At 42.1% G+C, this 13,702-nt stretch overlaps 1 long non-coding RNA gene across 1 annotated transcript in view; it reads right to left on the reverse strand.

Annotated features, from left to right (window-relative positions):
• Window positions 1-657: 657 nt before the first annotated feature.
• Window positions 658-13,702, reverse strand: part of LOC138686900 (uncharacterized) — a 131,815-nt gene continuing 118,770 nt past the window's right edge. The window contains exons 5-6 of the long non-coding RNA XR_011326223.1: window positions 2,530-2,648; window positions 658-1,166 (exon numbers count right to left, since the gene is read on the reverse strand). This is a non-coding gene — a long non-coding RNA (uncharacterized lncRNA). The remainder of the gene's footprint in view (window positions 1,167-2,529; window positions 2,649-13,702) is intronic.

A 13,702-nucleotide genomic window follows, 5' to 3' on the forward strand; every position in this document is an offset into this window, starting at 1 on the left:
AACTACAGAAGAAGCCACATCCCACTGCCAAAACAGCTAAACCTCTTAAACCTGTTCTGTATGAGTGTCTTTAAAACAAATGTAAACTCTTACATAAGCAGTCAAATGAGAGATTCCTGTGCAGGGCTGAGCCCCAGGAGAATAACCAGCCTTATTAGCTTGAAGCATCAGTTGCTTGCATTTGAAAGGTATCCAGTGTGGCTGGCCCATGACTAGTGACTGTAAGCACTTGAGCTTCAAACTGATAAATGTTGAAGGTTTAAGCACATAGATTACTGCCAATGGCTGAGACTAAAAAGGGAAAACAGGGTTCATTAAATGATTCCATATTATCTTTCAGGATACAAAAAAAACCCCACAAAAACTTAACCAAAGCAAAACCTCTACAGTGTTACTGGAATTATGCCAGCACCAAGAAACATCAGGGATCCTACTGTGCTGAAATTTATTGTGGTATTAATCAAAATTGACTATGTAAAAAAGAGACATTCAGTCTGACCTTGCTGCCAGGACTTCTTCTGAAATGAACAGCAAAGTACATGCTCCTCCAGTGGCAAGTCATCCCATCTAGATTAGAAGAGGAATCTCCAGGTTATGAAGCCATTCCTTCTCCATTCATTATGGACAGACCCAGACAGCTCCTACAAGTTAAGGTTGAGGGAGGTGAATCGTACCTTTAGTGAAGAACAGTTTCTTCCCTGACTAACTTATCATCAAAGACAATGGAGAGACATCCCAATCCAAACTTGACAGCTCCCAGAATGGGGATGTGATAGGAGACTGCAGGTGGATGGATCCAGAAGATACCATCTAAGGCAGATGTTTACCCTCAGGTACAGCGCAGTCCCTGGCAGAGCCCAGCCAAACCCCATAGCCAGACAAACCCGTTTTTAAAAACAGAAGTTAATCTCTCTCCTGTACAATGAATATTTTCTTGCATTATGAAAATGTTATGCCTATTGTTTTGAACAAAATCCTGACACATTCTTATTTGACCTAGTTGAGATTTTTAGTAGTTTCTCACATTTCTGCATTGCAGTATTGTCAATACATACCTGCAATAATGTTGTAAAGATCAGGGCCTCAGCTTGCTTCAAGAAGGGTACCTGTAAATATTCCTGGAGACTTTTATGGAGCGCGATCCAAATTCTGCACTCACTGCTTTTCTTTGGATAGGAGGGAAAGATGTTCATTTAAAGCATGTTAGATAATTATTTTAACTTACATTTCATGAACACTTCTTTGTGATTCACAAGATAATGCGATCTAGAATCTTATACAATGTGTTAAACTGGCTTAAGAAGAGCCAAGCACTGAAGACAGTGAGCTAATATATTAAATTGGAATCAAGTTGGATTAACTCACAAGAAGACAAAACCCAAACTACTCCAGATTCACCCCAGTGACCTGAAGGCTGAATATCTGCTCAATAAAGGTTTTTAAAATTACAGAAGTTCTGGCTGTTGAGCAATTATTCATCTGCAGTTCTAGAGGACATTCTTCACTTTCCCCAGATTCTACTAAAAGTAAATATAAATAAATGAAAGAAATAAGCAAATGAAAGACCTGAGTTGAGCATCTTAGTGAAATACACTGATGGCTAATCATTGTGCAGTCCAAAAAGGTGCACTGCCATACTGTATTCAATAATATATTAGAGATGGCTCCCACTGCAGTCAAACAGAATCTATTGTAAAAGATTTCTAGATAGACTGCAATTAATATAACTTACAGGAGGTCTTACTTGTCTCTGTGAGGCCAGACCAGCTGGGGCAGCCTGCTGATTGACTGCAGGGATTTTCATCCAGTTCATAGTCAATGAGTAGCTGCTGCTTTTGGTTACTGTCTAAGCCTCACCAGTGAAATTTTCCTTGGATGGAGGCCTTGGCCACCAGAAAGTGGCAGGCAGTTCCTTGGGCTTCTATGCTACTTTCTTGGCCAGGTGATGGCAGTCTGATTTAGAAGAACAGGTCAAATGGTGCAGACAACAGTGGAAACTGTGATATGTTTTTGCACAGGAGAACCACAGAGTAAAATAATGCCACCGCTACAAATTCTAACTCCAATCTTTGGTAATTCAGCTGGTCCTTAAGCATAGGTTGAAGTATTTTGTAGCATTTGTAATATGAACAAAACACATTTGAATGCATTTTTCACAATACAATGTCAGGCTTCCTCTGCAAAAGAGGAAGGAATCTCAGAGTTTTGGACTGGGACAGCCTCATTTGGCAACATACTGTGATTTAGTTCCCAGTTGGTGAAATCGGAATAATAATTCCCTAGCCAAGGGAGGATCCTGTAAAGACGAGCATGTTCTGTGCACTCAGCTAGCAGAGATATCATGAGTGAATACCCAGCTATCAGAAGAGCCGGAGAGGATCTTGCAATGTCACCTGGTCTGTGCCCTCATCCCAAGGTAGGATCAAGGTAGGTGATTTCTAACCCTATTCTAAAATATATTTACATGTGCCCTCTCCAGCCTGGTGCCATCTCTAGATTTAATATGGATAACCCCTTCCCAGGACTTACCTGCACAAACAAACCTTTGTTGTCACACTTTCACTGTAGTTGTTTGAGATTCTTAAAGAGCAGGTTCCTCTCCCTTTTATCACAACTCAGAAGTTCTCAAACAATTGACTCCCATCAATCTGTCAAGGCAAGCATACTCAGATGAGATACTTCAAGCAATATCTTCTTCCTTTACCTCCCGCCTATCCTCCCTGGTCAGATTGTACATATAGACAAGCTTTACCTAACTGATGCCTTCAAAATGCAAGTCCAAGTCTCTATTAAAACTTGTCCCCTTCACTCTGAAGCTGAATGAGTTGCAGAGCCTCTGGAAGCTTAAGGCCTTGACTGCTGGAGTTTTCAAACCATGCATCCCTTTGATCCCTTTCCCAATATGCAAAAAATCCTAAAATTCTCTCCTGGATTTCATTACACATAAAAAGACATGAAAGTGTAATTATTCCTTACTCATCAACAACTACCCACCAACCCTAGCTCCAAGCTAGACCATTCTGGCTACTTCAAAAAATGGTTTTGAAATTTCCATTTCCAGATTGCCCTGGCAGGTATAACTGTGACTTTGCAAACAGCTACAGCTGTGTGTGCTAATTGCTTTCCTCTAAATTATTTATGAGACACTTTTGACTGATGAGATTTCTCACAACAGCATGTGCTAACCATTGGCAGTGGGCTCCTGAACTAGTGGGAGCTCCATCACCTGCCAAGGTGCAGAAAAGCCAGCTGTTAGCAGGCACTGTGTCCCTGGCAGCATGGGCACTGAACTGCAAGGTCCAGCTCTACCTCCTTTCATCTCCTTTTCCAGTAACTGCTCAATAGGAAATGTATGTGTAAGGATTATATCTGCACATAAGACACACCCTTTACTTTTGGGATTAGATCAGAGAGTACTGGGGACTGCCTAATTTAGATAAGGCAGAATATAGGGTGTCAATGACCTGTGGAAGACAATCCATTTCACTAAACAGGGCTTTTCAAGCTCTGGTCCCAGATGCAGTAGAGGGTCTGTAAAACACAATTAGGAAAGCTAGAAATCAAGAGGCTTAAATTCACCACAGAGGGGGTAGCAGTTTTACCAGAAAATTTTTACAAGATACATAAACTGACAAAGAATAGAAAACATGACTACAGACAGTACAAAATATTTATCATGACCCACCACTTACCACTGCTTTTTCCTGGAGGGCTTATTGTTGCTATCCAGCTAAAATGTACTTTAAAAGCTGTGGCTAAAGGTAACCATAAGCCCTGTCAGTTAAATAAAAAAACCTGGTGTTCCAGGGACCAGCAAAGTATGTCAGTATTTTTCTTTTCCTTTTCAGATATGAATAACTGATAGGGAGAAGCAGTTGGAACCAGGTTGGCTAGAAGAAAAACTTCATGTCTTGAGTTGCAGGAGCTCAACAAGGAGCAGCCAGAGATACGAAGCAAAGCAGCCTGTTAGAATTACTGCTCACTATTGGTGGGTTTTTTACCTTCCCAGGAGGCTATAAAGGTTGCTGGGTGAGCAACCAATGTGATAACTTCATGAGTTTCACAGCTGTGTTTGAGAACTAAATTTAAACAGGATTCCCAGCCAAACTGTAGATGAAATTGTGCATTGGACCTTTTCCTAAGCAGTATTTTTACCCTGACCATCCCACAATTTTTAAACAATTAGAATTAACCTTGTGCTCATTTATTCTACATATGCCAGAAGATTCACAGTGTTTTCTTTACAGAAGTCTACTGGCTCCAGATACAGGTGTTCAGACATGAAAGACAGGGTGACAAAGAGAGGCCATGTTGCTCCTCAGAGGTGAGCTGGCATTTCAGAGCCGGGTCAGATATTCCTGAGCCACTCTGCTCAGTGCAGCAAAGATATAATAGATGAATTGCTGTGTGAGGTATGCAGAGCATGGCACACCATAACCTAGCTGTGCATAAGGTCAGGAGGAGGAAGGCAGGGTAGTTGTCCTAAGAGCACCCAGAAGTTTCATTTCTTGACTCCCTTTCTCCCTTGCAGTGGAGATGGCTCTCTGGCCGTGTCCTGTTCAGTGGGTGGCACTTGGGAGTTGAAACAAATGTCCCTGCTTTCAAGCCCACCCCCTCAAAGATATGGGCCACACGGACTCCTTGTACTTCCATGAAAAAGCAGCCTGGTGATAAGGAAATGGGTCCCCTACAGAAGAAGAGGAGGAAGTGGGGAGGAAGCTGATGTTCCCAGCCACCCATCACAGACGCAAAAGGAGACAGGACAGAAGGTATCTGTCTGGATCTGACACAGACTAACAGCATGGCACACATAAGGCTAGGAAGTCATTCATGCTTCATTTCTCCCACCTGTAAATTATTCCTCCCCCTTCATCCCCACAGGTGCATCATTATGATTGCTCAATTAATTAACAGTTTAAAAGAGCTCTGAGACATTCAGATGGAAGAGAAGGATTTTTTTTTTTTTATTTCTGCTTCTCCAAAGTTGCGTGCATAAACACTGAACTATGCGAGTCCTTCACTGATGATGAAGAATTACCTCCAGTTTATGGATGGGAAAGTTAAACCATGGAAAAGTTAAAGCACACATTTTGAGAAACAGCCGTAAGTTCTCAGATCCCACTTTCTGAGTGCCCAGCTACATACAAACACAGTTTGACTTTCCCTCCCAGTCCTGAATGTGAACAGCCACAAGTGAAGGCATTCACCCACTGAAGATCATGTGCTCAGAATCCCAAATCAAATATCTCAAAGCTTAACCCACTCTAGAAAACCTAAATGGAAACTTACCCAAGAAAACCTGAATGGAAGCAGCGCACTCGAGTGCTCTGTCCACCACATCACACACAGCACACTTGTGTTTGGCTAGAGTTTCAGAAAAGCTTCATGCCACTCAGGGACCAGAACAGGTGATCAGACTTTCAGAAGCATCTATCACATGGCTCTCCAGCACAGCGAGTTGTAAATGAATGTATTATGGGAGTGAGAGTTTCCCTGATCAAAACAATTAAAACTGTCACATAAAAATAGAATCCTGAAAGGAAATCTGCCCATTCTGCACTATTATTATTTTTAACAGAATGCCCAAGTTCCTGTCAAAAACAAGAGAATAGACAATCTCCAGCCAGCTTTAATGGCAAGATCTTTTGAAATACTCAGCCATCTGTCACAGCAGGAGTGCTTGTTGTTCAGTCCTTCTGAAAAATTTGGCCCTCCTTTGGGAACACAGTGCTTTTGAAACTCCGCTCAGGCCCCTCCCAGGAACCACTTCTTCCATGGAAGGTCCTACTCTTTCTGTGTCTACCAGTACTGTTGTCAGTGCAGTGGAACCTGCCAGTAAAGCAGGTAGACATGAGCTTGAAGTGCAAAACTGGAAAATTGCTCTGAGCTAGCCCTAGATCCAAGGACAAATGGGTAGGTTAAATCCAGAACTAACCGTACTTTCATTTAATGTTGCTTATAAAAAGCACTGCAAATATATTTTAGCAAGTTTCCAAATGTGTGTATCTCATGAAAATTGCTCACTGAATACTCCATTTCCCTTAGAAAGATTTATTTTGCCCCTTCTCTGATTCTTCCAGTCCTTTTTCTTCTCTCTCTCACTATTGTTGACACCTTGTCCCAGGTAAAGAATAGGTAACAAAGGATTCCAGTCACCCAGCAATGGAATGAACTGCTCCTTGCTCATAAAAGATTGTTAATAGTGCGACCACAATTTGGGATGGAAAAACAGCTTCCAAATAAGCCTCTCTGGGCATTAATAAAATCTGCTACACAGACAGGAAAATTCTGCAGCAGGTGAATCATCTCATGCACTGGGACCAAGCAAACAGAAATGGTATGATGCACAGCACTACATTAAAACAGAAGTATGATCCCACTGTAAACACCTACATCTGGAAGCTGCAACAATTCCCCTTCACAGAACAAACAAACATTTTAAAGCAATGATCTGAAGACAGTCCAGCAAAGTAGAGCACTAACTCAACATTTGCCCTTTCTTCTGCTACTGGTGTGTTAAAAGAACATTTTACTGGTCTCCATTTTAACAAATAAAAATTAAGCTCCTTGTGACACTCTGGAATAAAGACAAAAACCATGTTACTTTCAATGGAGCAAGAACTCCAACAAATCAATGAGGTATGTAAGAACACTTTTTAATTCTAAAGTGGGCCAAGGGGCTTTGAAGTTACGTTAATACCTCCAGATAAAGAGCCACACAATCCCTCCTACTGCAAAGGAAACCTCAGTAAAATTCTGGCTACATGAAAGTCAACAGCAAAATTCCCACCAGTTTCACTGTGAACAAGACTTCAGGCCATAAATCTATTCTGTAGAGTGTTTCCTACCAAATGTTTGAAAATTCTTTTTTCCAAAGGAAAAAAAAAAGTCAATTGTTTTATTGTATTTTCTTTAAAAAGCCACAACCAAACATTTCATTTTAGATTGGGGTCAATCCCAGTTAAAAAATTTCCAGTTCCCACACATGTCTTCATGAAGCAGTGGAACTGTATTGGCTGACATGTTCTGATGCTAAACTGAGCTGACACACAATAGCTTGATAATGCCAGGCAATATGTTTTGAACTTTCCATCCCCACAAAACAAAAAATTCAGCATATCAAGGTTCTTCTCCACACACACACCCCCCTCCCAAGTTTGGATAGAAATACATATAGTAATATTGCAATTTTTCAAATATTTTTTTAAAACTACAATTTAGGTCAACAGTGGCTACCACCTGGCACAGCCCTACCAAAGTTAAGAAGTCACTCTGGAATAATAAAGCATAATTCGGAACAGAATTTGGCCTGAAGAGCTCCATGTCTCAAAGAGCCCAACAAAACCTTCCCCTTGGCTCTGCTCATTCCTTTTGAGGAAGAACCCAGCGGAAGGGAGGCAGTCAGTGTGACTGCCAGTTTTGCAGAGTCCATGAAACTCTTGGGAGACATGACCCCAGTTCTCTGGCTCTTACATTTCCAACAGAGGACTCTATTGAAAATTATCATCTCCAGGGCCCCAAGATCTTCACCCTTAACCTTTCTGAGTCATTAAAGAATATTCAGCCCCTAGTACAATAAATACAGCAAACTTCCATTTGCTACAACATAGCAATCTCAGAAGCTACTGAAACATTATAAACTAATGGCCAAGACCTTGTTCAGCAAGGCTGAAGCCCCAGGAATTGAAAAGAACTTCAGCACTTGCTTAAATTTAAGCACAAGCTGAAATGCATGGCTGAATAGGAATGGCCTGAGGAATTATGCAAATGCTTAGATGAATCCGGGTCCAAATATGAATTACTTTAGAAGATAGAGAAGCAAGCAGTGCAATTTAATCATTTTTATCTCCTTACCGAGAATGCACAAGTTCTTACAGCTAATATTACAGCATCTTCTGCTGCTGCCAGAAGCCAAATGACCTATTCTTTAACAGTCAAGCTTTCCTCATTTTCAAACTGAAGATTAGTCCATTTATGCTGAACAGTGGCACAGAATGACAATTTCATAATACATGGACTGAGTGCTATTCCACTCACATGTTACATTACCTTGCCCTTTCTTCTGCTGCACTTCTACTTGCAATTGACTATCATGGTAATACGGTGGTGCTGCTTCTAATCCCAAATTGTATACTTTCGGGGATGCTAGCAGTTCATTAGATACTGCCACAGAATGACCAACTGGATCTGACCTTGAATCTGAACACACAAAAAAAATATGGAGATATAATTTATTCATATTAACAGTCTGCAATGAAGTTACAATGTGAGCTGGGCACTTCCTTAAAACACAGTAAAATGAACCTTCAGCAATAGCACTGAAAAGGGCAGCCAGCACCTCCCAGCAGACTATCGGCACTGTCCACAAGTGATCTCATAAACATGAAGGCTGATTGTGAAAATGCTTCTACACATGACTAGTCCTTACTTCTGCAAATACTGTCACAGGCGTGAGCATTTTCAGGGTCAGATCCCACAGCTGTATTGCTAACAGACAGTGCAGTAAGTGTCAAACACAGATTCCACTTTGCCTTCCTTGCAGAAATAGCAGTGCATCCATAATATAATCTCTGAGAATGTCATCATAGAAAAGTAATGCCTTACAGTAGGATTTCATGACACCTCCACAAACTAAAGAAAGTCTTTATTTCACTGTGATCTGAGCAGAAATATGTAGGAGAAAGTGGAAAGCAATTAATAAATTCTACTACCAAAAAGAGGATTGTTGGTAATTACAGTACAATTGCCACAGGAAGCTATACAAAAGAGCTCGCTGAGAAAACATCCCAATTTAGACTGCACAACTCCAGGGACTGCTTGCTAACAAAATACAGAGTATTTTACTTCTAGGTCACTGATTTCAATCCGGCCTCAAAGGAGAAGATGACTGAAAGTTAATGCCAGCTGACAGTGGTGTGAAAGCAGTAGGGTGGATCTCAGCCCACTTCCTAGTAGATTGGAGAACACAACCCAAGTATTTGTGTTTCGTGAAAGTAATAAAGCTAAAAATTCAGGCAGTGATTCAATGATACAGTAAATCCAGCTGTAGGACTCTTAGGACAAGGAGCTGATGTGACATACACAATTCTGCTGATTCCAGCTTGTCTGAAACCTTTTGACAAGTTAACTGTGTACAAACAGGTGCTAGGGCAGATCAGATATCGTTATGCTTTTGACAGCTGAAAGAAAAATCCAGGTTGCGTGTGCCAACCAGTTCAATAGAAATATAGGCATGTGCCCATAGCTCAGTGAGATCCAAACTGCCTGGTATCAAGGGTCACCAAAACCACGGCCTCCAAGCTTCATCCTTCAGTGACAGCAGGTACAGGCTGTATAGGAGCAGGCACATCAGAACTATACTGTTTTATTGCTCCTGGTCACTCTCTGGACTGGAGACAAATGAAGGTGCTGTCTACACCTCCGTCTGTCCTATGAAAGGGTGGAGGGTGCCAGATGGCTAGCAAGTCACCCAGGACACATAAAGCCACACAGGCATTAAATAGCATAAATAGCGAGACATTAAATGACACCATCCCTGCTGGCACCACATCCCTGCTCATCAGTGCTCCATTCATTTAAACACTTTAAAGAGAGCAGGGAAATAGAAGATTAGAGAGATGTGCTGCTGCCTTTGATAAGCCTGAAAATAGGAGCAATGTTTGTGTTAATCCTGTAGCAGTAATGTAGAAAAGGCGCGATTAACTGCAGTTGCAGGAACAGTCTAGTGCAATCTATTTTCCCAGTGAATTCCTCTATGGAAAGATGGGTCGCAGGGCACACCTGCAAAATGCATCCAGGCATTTGTATCTGCACTGTGTCCACGGCCTGTGCTCCAACAGATGGTTGGCCAAAGGATTTCTTCTCCTTTTATTTTATTTTGGTTTTTTTTTCTGAACACACAGGAGCAGAGCAAGCCCTCCTGCCAACAGCGTAGTGAATGCAGAGCATTCAGCAATGAAGGGGTGACCTTGATTAGTGTCTAATGAGTAGAAACCAGTTGCTTTTCAACACATAATGAAGTAGAAAAGTTCTGCTGTGGTCTGCCAGAGTTCTTGATGCTGCTCTGAGGAATGCTGTCAGAGGTGCCGTCCACACAGTCTCTGCTTCAGGCACCCAGTAATCCTTGGTCCCTTCACACAAGTGGTATCTCCCGCTTTACTGCAAGATCACTCTTACAGAAGACTATGTATCGCACTTTATATAACATGCTATTCTTTAATCAGCAGCACAAGTGTCAGGGCAGCTCCACCTGATTTGTACCTTCAGATAGAAAATGTAGACAGCTTTGGTTTAGATTCCTTATTTTCTTTCTTATTTCCCTTAAAAATCATTATATTCTGTAAGTAGTATCTGTCCCTCATTGCTGATAGCAATGAAGAGGAATAAGCAGCCCTGTCGATAAGAAAAGAAGAAATTCTGGATCCACTAATATCAAGGGAAAATATCCTTGCTGAGTGTTCCCCTTAGAACTCTACACCTTTGGAAAAGAAGCCAAAAGAGGTTGGATAAGCTGGTGTGAAGGCTTGCAAGATCAGCTGTGGCTTGGAAAGGCAATACCATCACAAAGGTGCTACTGAGAATAGAGAGGGGTTAACATGGTCATTGAATGTATCCATCAAGTCTTGGGATAAGGAAACATGAACAGTATTGGCATCACTTGTTGGTAATAATAATAAAATCAGGCCGATGATAGAGAAGGGAAAAAAGGTGGTACCTCAACTACATAACAAGAAACAGAGCTAGTGAGAAGGCTACAGTCCCAGTACACACAGCCAAGTTTCACTGGAACTGCAGAGAAAAATACCCTGTTCGGGCCACACTACGCAGTAGCAGAGGCCACAGAGGAACAGAAATCGTGAACTGGAGGTAGCCGTACAGAAACAGAATAAACCAAGGAGTTTCCACCTTATTTAAAAACCCAGGGCACTTGCAGGGCAAAAACTTTCCTGGGGGCATGGGAGGGGGGTAAAATCTGTGCTTTGAAAGGAAGAAAATTCACAGCTTATAAAAAGGAGGGTGGGAGTCACAGATCTGGAAACCAAATGCATACAGGATTTGCACTCTGCATGCAAGGGGGAGGGGTGCTGCAAATGAGAGGAAAGATTTTGTGCTCTTTGGAGGTTTCTAAACCCAGAAAGTTACAGACTGCACTTCTACAAGGTACTCCGTGTTAAGCCTGAGCTCCCTGTCTTCCATTTCAGATTTTACCCGGAGAGGAAAATGTTAAGCTGTTAGCATTAAAAAAGAAGAAAAAAAAGTTAAAATGTTTTTAATTTTAAAAAGAAGAAACTTCTTTATAGCTGCATAATCAGTTAAAACTTGCCTGTGGCGTTATGTCCATGTGCTAGGTTTCCTTAGAGATCCATTTGCATCTGCATAATCATCTATTTTAATTATATGATGCCACAGGGTATATGATACTGTATGGACAAGTAAAAAGACAAGGAGATGAAGGTGGGGCAGAAAATAGCTACCACATTTCCATCAGCAAAAATGACTGTTGCATGCAGTCATGTGCACGGGATGGGGGAAGGACAGTCATGTGAAATAAGTTACTTCAGTCCTTCAAGTCCCCAAAATAAATTCTTTCAATCTCTTGTGAGGCAGATTCTCCCTCTTCTGTCCAACATCTCAAACCCAGTATGATTTCCTGCTCCAGACTGTGGCAATGCCCTTCCATTTTCTCCAGACTATGATCCCAAGCCTCTGCCATTTCAGAGACCCCCACCTCACAGCAAACCTCTCCTATTCCAACCCAGGATCCCACCATTTCTCCAACCCCCCGTTATCATTTATACATATACAGACATTGACATTATCTATACAAAAGAGATCAGGAACTTTTGGCATCTGAAAAATCCCAGATCACTCTTTTCCCAACCCTGAAATGTTCCTGTTTCTAACCTAATTTGCAATCCAGCAGATCCCAGTTGCACGGAGCTGATATAAAAAAACAGGCTTGTTCACATCAACCACAGCAGAAGGACCTCCAGGAGCAAGTTGGAGAGAGATCAGGGAATATGGCCTGTCCACAACCAGATCTCTGAGCAGCATGTGCTGTTTATCATACCAAGCCAGAATCATGACTGCATCTCTTCCTGACAGATGCATCCTTTCTCTTCTCTTGCTTTTCTCCATCAGCAACTGCTGTACTCTCCCAGCACCTCTCCAAAGAGCAACAAAGACAGTAGTATGTACAGTGGCAGCATACATACATTAGCCATTTTCCAACGACCTTTCTTAGGTGCTCTGGCCCCCATAAACGTACGGAGATTTTGTAATGATGGATTCTTAGGTCTCCTTCTGGAGATGAATCCCAGCAAATGACACCACCGATGGAGGCACAGGGTCCTGTGGTGAAGCTGTCCCACCTGAGACTCTTAGGGGCACCAGGAGGTGAAGGATCTACCTGAAAAACAGAGCAATGCACAGGGAGGAGTTTGCAAAAAAGAAAATGACTCTAGCAGAAAGACAGCCAGCCAGTGACATGAGTAGGCTAAAAGAACTGCCAAGAAGCTCATCTTTCCAAGGTTCGGTTCTGTCAGCAGAGAACTTCCTACCACTGTAAGTCAGCTCGAAAATATCTGGATTTGTAACTTTAGAGGTTCTGTTACAGCTTGAGACAGGCTTGGGTGGAAAGGAGTTTCCAATCCTGGAACAGCAAGAGCTCAAACTTGGGTACAGACTGAGACCATCTAAGCTTTGACTCCTGAGCACACTTGAACTTTGTTGTAACTATAAGACAGAAGATGCACAGGGCAGAACTAAGCAGCTCAGAAAAAAAAATGTTGTGGGTCACTTACAATTTCATAAAGAATGATGTAATACTACCAAGGTGAAAAGATGATCCTGCAAAAGGGTAAAATATATTAAACTGGGAAAACGGTGCTAACATGCTCCATAAAGAAAATACCCTGCAATTACCAACAGACAGGATATGGTAAGCAGTTTTCAAGAGGAAAGCCCCTCTATCTCATTAAACAGCTGCTTCGCTCCTGCTTTTTTTCCCTGTTCAACTCTTCACCTTTAATCTGCAATACTCAGCTATGCTGCACACATCAAGAATGCAAAGCTGACAAGCACAGGAGGGCCTCCCTTATCAGCTTAGGATAAAAGCAAGAGATCGAAAGGATGGATTGTCTGTGGTTTTTCATTGCAGACTGGTAGATACCTTATGCCCATTGCAGACAGGCTAACGATTTTGAGACCTGAAGATTCATTTATGCCTAAAGATTTGGAGGAATATTGGTAGAAAATAACAGGTGAACTTCCACATCGGAAAGAAAGAGGTGCCATGGTGTTCACACCACCAAGGCGTGCGATAGTGCAGGGCTGTTGCTGCTGTGTGGCAGGAGTTGGAGGCAGCCTGGCGATGCCGTTGTTCCTCCTCACAGAGGACAGAGCACTCCCAGTGCTGGCTGAAGATAAGGGGAAGATACAAATCAATGAGTCCTCTCTCCCCACCAGCATGCCTAAAAAGGATATCTGTATGTGTAAAGCCTGCAGTAACACACTACCAAGGGAAGTTTCCTCCTAATCTCAGTGACTGCCTGATGGCCTGTAGGAAGAGGATTTCAATTTTTCCCAAGGACAGCAGGTAACAGCAGAACACCGCTGAGCCACTGCAGCAGGCTTTTGCCTGCAAGAGGAGCACAGAGACTCCCAGGCATTCTCTTCCTTGCTGTCTGAATAAAGCTCCTGA

This window comes from Haliaeetus albicilla, chromosome 9, assembly GCF_947461875.1.
Source record: "Haliaeetus albicilla chromosome 9, bHalAlb1.1, whole genome shotgun sequence".
Taxonomy (NCBI): domain Eukaryota; kingdom Metazoa; phylum Chordata; class Aves; order Accipitriformes; family Accipitridae; genus Haliaeetus; species Haliaeetus albicilla.